The 6230-nt window shown below is 36.1% G+C and overlaps 1 protein-coding gene across 2 annotated transcripts in view; it reads left to right on the plus strand.

Annotated features, from left to right (window-relative positions):
* Positions 1-783: 783 nt before the first annotated feature.
* Positions 784-6230, plus strand: part of PRKAA1 (protein kinase AMP-activated catalytic subunit alpha 1) — a 30120-nt gene continuing 24673 nt past the window's right edge. The window contains exon 1 of one of the 2 annotated variants that reach the window (XM_011370684.2): positions 784-918. The gene's annotated coding sequence lies outside the window, so the exon portion shown is untranslated. Of the gene's footprint in view, positions 927-6230 lie in introns of both variants that reach the window. The other variant, XM_011370685.2, reaches the window with a different exon arrangement.

Genomic DNA, 6230 nt, shown 5'->3' on the forward strand with positions numbered 1-6230 from the left:
CGTCCTCGGCATTGTCTGTATTTCCGTCCTCTTGAAGAGGCTGTCGACTCACCTGCTCAGGCTGATTCTCAAGTGTGAAATCTGTTTCCCCCGCAAAGTCAGGTTGCTTTTCTTTTAAATACAGAGTTTTTAAAAAGGCCATCTCATCGGAAAGGATAATTAATTTTTTTAGGAGCAGTTAATGAATATAAACTGGTCCTGTATTTGCGATGCATGTTTATGTTTCGAATGCAGACTCCGTGCCTTCAGTGTTTCTGAATTACCAGTTTTGCAGTCTGTATGTCATACTTGGTAGTAAGTGCAGATGTTGCCTCCAGATAGTATTTATTAGTTCATTAATGCAGTTCCTTTCCATTTATTTTCACAGGATGTTTACATTTTGATAAATGATTTAGTACACATCATTTGATTGATTTTTTTTTTTTTTAAGAAAAATGTGGACTTTCTTACCATTGTGTTTCAACATGGTATTCTGGAAAAATAGCACACTTGCTCTCCAATCCGCTAATTCTGACCTGAGAAGTTTAATTGCAAACTTTGTGAGGCATGATTTTTTTTTTTTCTTTAAAATACTTGACTTGGTTATTAGGGATGCAGAGGAAGGAAGTGTGGAACTGATGATGATAATTCGTGCATGAGCTTTGGATAAATAATAGCCTATGACTTGCATATACTAAGCTCTTGGTAAATATTGGACTTAAAAGAAAAAAAAGTTTGTGAAGGTCTGTACAGTGAATTGACTGACTGAGCCTTGCTCTACCAGAGCTAAATAAACATTTTCTGATTTTATCTAGGGATAGAAGAGGAGAACACTTCCTTCTCTTGTCCTTTCTGAGTCATAGAACTGGAAAATTGCTGTATAGCCCACAGGGAAGCAACTGCCTAAACCTTCTTATGAAAATCAGCAAGGCCAACAATGTAAGAAAGTAAGAAGCAAATGCCAGAATAGGGTAATAACAGCTATTTAGGGTGGGTATTAGGTCAGTAAGAGGTTTCTGTGCCCTTGAAGTTATTTATTTTTGGCTGTGCTGTCTCTTTTTAGCATTTACAAACTGCTTTTAGTTTACAAGAATTTGTAAGAAATGCCCATTAATGCCCCTAAAATAGTGATGACAGTCTCGGTGCCCTCACCCCTCCCAGAGTTTTGCTTAGATTAGGAAGCTCATCATTTTCCTAATACAGACCTGAGAAGAGTCGGGTCTCTTATTTGCTAGGTGGCTTTGGCATGGCAGATGGGAAAGCAAGAGGAAATTTTTTGTTTTCCGAATTTGTTCTGTGATGTGGCTGTGACGTGAATTCCTCCAGTGACTGCTGTTCCTTAGCCTTCACTCCTCCACAGGTGCTTCTCTTGAGTTGCTGTCAAAGTCAGCAACCTCTCCAAATATAGAATGGCCAATATGAGTCAAAGGATCATAGGTTTCATAGATATGGTTCAAATTGTTCATAAATACATTAGTTGATGTTGATCAAACAGTTAAACAGTTGAGATGCTTTTTGCCTCAAGTAATAGAAAATCCAGTTCAGTCTAGCCAAGAATATCTCTTCGTGAGGTTCTCTCTTCAGAGCAAGGAAATCTCAGCATACTTCTCATGAGTCTCATTGGCTTATGAGACCTTTGGCCTGGGGTGCCTTGTGCCAGTTGGCTTAGGCTTACGTTCTTAAGTAAGCAAGGGAGATGGAATTACCCCTGGAGGAATATGGTCCATTCTTAGATATTTGGGAGGGGGGGGGAGGACATCTTTTTTAAAAATTATTTTTCTTCAATTACAGTTGACATTCAATATTATTAAGAGCATCTTCTGATGAAGTACTTGGATAGTGTGGAGGGACAGAGTATATACCTATACAGAAATGGATATTAATTATTAGGAGAGAGAAAGGGGGACATAGATATTCAGTGAGGCAAAAATAGCTATAGTAGTGGTGACATTGGTAACTAATACTAGTTTTAATTTGACAAGAAACCTTAATATGATTAGCCATATATTTCATTGGAGACAGTTTGGAGTAGATATTGATATACAGAAAAATTCCCAGTGTAATATTCCATGCTTAGAGGAAATTTAATTTGGGAGGAGGAAACTGTAAATTCATAGTGATTATTTTGTTTTCTGTTACAGGCTAAAAAAAATCTTTTGGTAACTTAATGGTAACATTTTGAGGAGAAAGTTTAAACAGACAACGAGGGTTAATTTGGAATTATGCTTGAATTATCTTTTGTTACTTCTAAGGTATTTCTTTTTTCTGGTTGTCAAAGTTAGTCAGTCTCCACTCCCTTGCTGGTCCACTCCCCCTTCCTCCCAGGTAGAACAGTTATAAAAGCATGAATGAACAAAGAGTCATATAACTATTGCAGTAAATTAAAATGGCAGTTTTTGTTAGTTTTCCAAGAGAAGAGAAGGCTGTCTTTTTAGTGAGGTGGGTGGTCTTTGGCAAATGAGTTGTTTATGTATAGAATCTATTAAGTTGGTGAGTATACATAAAACTCTAATGAATCACAGTGGAAATTACACATTTAAGTAAAAAAATCTATATGTGAACTAGAGCTATCTATGTCAGCATGGGTGATTCTCAAGTATAGAAGGTTGGGCCACAAAAGCAGAAGTAGAAGAATATGTACAGTCATGTTATTTATATCAATTTTAAAAACATGCAAAAATACTCATACATTGAAGGTAGGAGTATAATTTGGTACCAGCTCTATAGAGTGTGACAGTATTTATTAAAATTAACCCAGTAATTCAACTTCTAGGAAATTATTCTATAGATATACTCATGCATGTGAAATAATGAGTATTCATTGCCATATTGTTTGTCAGTGCAAAAGATTGGAAGTAAGGATAGCAGTTAAATTATAGTTTATCCATACGGTGACATACCTTGCAAACATTAAGAAAAACAAGAAACTTTATATAATTTAGAAAACAATTTTCAAGGTGTATTTTTAAGAGGAAAAATAAGGGGATAATAGAACAATGTATAAGTATACCTACCATTTATGTATAAAAAGCAGGGCAAATATGTTATCTGTGCAGCTTCTTGCATATGTATAGAGTGTCTCTTTAAAGATAAACATGAAACTGTTAAATTAGTTGTTCAGGGGAGGAGGACTAGGTAGCAGGGGAACATTTCATCTTATTTCCTTTTGTACTTTTGAATTGTGTAGTGCAGATTTGTGTTCAAAAGTATACAAAATTAAATTTGACAAACATGAAAAACAATGTTACAGTATCGTTTATGGATTCATATTTGTGGGAGAGACAAACACTACTTTCAAGATAGTGGTTACGTTTGGGAAGAGAGGAAGGAGAAAGATCTGGGAGGAGTCACACTGGGCGTCAGTTGTATCTATACTGTTTTATTGCTTAAGCTAGTGGTGGTTGAGACATAGGTATTTGGTGTGCCTTTTGGTATGCCTGAAACGTTTTGTTAAGAAAAGGTAGCATTCTTAAATTTCTACCTATAGCACTTAAAGTTCACCCCTCTCCAGGATTGTTTTTTCCATAATACTTTTATGAGATACTATTATTTTAATTTAGAGTGTAAACGAAATAGTTTGGTGATTAGCATATCTTTAGTAGATATATTTCTATCTTTGTGGCATCTCTTTCCTATTTAAAATCCTCTCTTTCAGAGTATGATCTTGTTTCACTTCAGGATTGCACATCTGATTAGAAGAGCATCTGTTACAATGTTTTACAGTTAGATAAAGTTCCCTTTAGATAGCAAGAACAGGTAGTTAGCTAATATTTAGTTGACTGATCTGTTCTTTGAGGAAGACATGAATTCTAGTAACCTTTGTTGTGAGAGACATGCTTCAGTGGCAGAAATACTTGTTTTCTATTTCGTTTAAAAGCAACACCTTAGCACTACTGTAAAATTGTGACAGTTTGAAGAGTAAAATTTTGAACCTCGGAGAAAGGGGAAAAAACTCTTAGTAATGCATATTCCTGAAAGGTCCATTTCTGATATGTTGATTGATTGACTGTGGAGCAGTCAATCAATTTGGCTGCAGCTGAGTTTAGTCAATGGAGAATCTTTAGCCTAGTTTTGAGAAAACAGTTCAGGTTTTGTTATTGTGCTACGCCTTTTTCCCTCTCACACTGCACATGATGGATAGGTCAAAAGACTTGGAGTCAGAAGACCTGGCCCAGCTTGATAACTTAATAGCTTTACCTTGACAAATTACATAATTATCTCAGAGCCTCATATTACCTGCATCATAGGTTTATTTTGAGGCTCAAATGTGACAATGTGTGTTTCCTAAGTGATGAGACTATTTTCAAAAGTATTATGCTACTGAAATTCTAATATTGACGTATTTTGGTAATTGGGTTCAAGGCAAGTATTTCTGTACCTTTAAGGAAAACACAGCAGATCATCATATGACGGCCTTAAATTACTAAGACTTGCTGGGGAAGAAAGAAAAGGAGAAAAAGAATAGAGGGGATACTGCCTACGCTGAAAGAAAAAGTATTTTTGAGTCACCAGAGTTGGGACATTATTTGAAAACCTTGAAGGGAAAAGCCTATATCCAATTAAGACCGGGAAATACCAGGTTAAACAGCTTTCAACAGGTTTCTCTACTACAGGGCTTTTTCAGAGCCTTTACCATGTTTATGTGCATAGTGAGTTTCCAAAAGGGAGAACATATGTCCTTTTTCAGACTTCCTTGATTATGAAATCTTTTTCTGTGGAGAGTCCTAGTGTTTGTTTTGTAGAGCAAACTTTAGCAAATCCACTATAATTTTAGTTTTATGGTTTTTCTAGCCCATAGAAAATCAGAATCCCCAAATTAGAACACTGGAGAGGGGGCTGTCAGCGTTGACTTCTGATAGTCTGTGAAGGATGAGACACAACTTAAAAAGCAGAAAACCACAAGAGCTGGAACATAATAGCCCAGGAGCAAGAAGTCCTAGGAGCAAGATGTCCTGTCCAGCGAAGTAACTCCTACGGATGTCACTGTGTGCGGGCACGGGAGTAACTGCTGCTCATACACGCTGAACATCTGCTTGGTTCCCAGTCATCAGGTACAGCAGTGTTCCATTCAAGAATACTTGGGCATGTGTACTGCAGTTTAGAAAACCTGTTTCAAAAAGATATTACTTTTGTTCATGTCATGTTTTAGAAAATTCACTTAGGAACTGATAAACTTACTGTATCAGTTTCCTAGGGCCATAGTAACAAAGTACCACAAACTGGGTGGCTGAAAACAACATACTTATTCTCTCAGTTCTGGAGGCCAGAAGTCCAAAACCAAGGTTAGTAGAGTCACAGTCCTTTCGAAGGCTCTAGGGGAGAATCTGTTCCTTGCCTCTTCCAGCTTCCAGTGGCTGCTGGCATTCCTTTTCTTGTGGTAGCAAAACTCCAATCTCTGCCTCTGTCTTTGTGTGTATTTGCTTCTTGTGTTTTCTTATGAAGGACACTAGTCATTAGATATAGAGCTCACCATAAATAAATCTAGAATGATTTCATCTTGAGATTCTTAACTAATTACATCTGCAAAGACCCTGTTTCCGAGTAAGATTGAGTTCTGAGGTTACAGGTGGACATGAATGTCAGGGGAAAGAACACTATTCAACCCACCACACTTGCCATTACATTTTATGTGCTCATAGCTTTATGCTCTTCATTTCTCCTTAATTCCTTAAGTTTTGAATAACTTCTAAATTAGTTTGATAGAATGAATACAGTGTTTTTTGGTATCTTGTCTTAAAATGTTAAAATTGACATAAGTTGAGTTTTTAATAAACTGGATTCATTTTCTCATGTAGGAAAAAAAGTCATAGTAGCGATGCCTGGCATATAGTAGTTGCGGGTACTCAGTAACTATTTCTTGAATGAATTTTTTAGAATAATTCTTATTAGTATGGGGGAATTATAAAATACAAGACTATAAATTAAGGATTCCTCCGATAACCTGATTTTTTTTAAAGGATATTTATATTTGTATTATTATACTATGTATGTCTTTTTGAGGATTATCTTTTTTAAAAAATTAATTTTTCCCTTACTATTTTTGGAAAAGGCACAAGTTTTGAGACAAACCTGGGTTCAGGTTTTGTCTTTGCAAATTACTAGCTGTGTAACTTTGGGCAGTGATTTCATCTTCTGTGCTGCCGTGGACACAGGGCTGCATAGATCTTTATGAACTAGTGCTTTGGTTTTCTTTGGATAAATATGCAAAAGTGCAATTGCTGGATCAAAAGGTAGTTCTATTTTTCATTTTT

This window comes from Pteropus vampyrus, unplaced genomic scaffold (assembly GCF_000151845.1).
Source record: "Pteropus vampyrus isolate Shadow unplaced genomic scaffold, Pvam_2.0 Scaffold172, whole genome shotgun sequence".
NCBI lineage: Eukaryota > Metazoa > Chordata > Mammalia > Chiroptera > Pteropodidae > Pteropus > Pteropus vampyrus.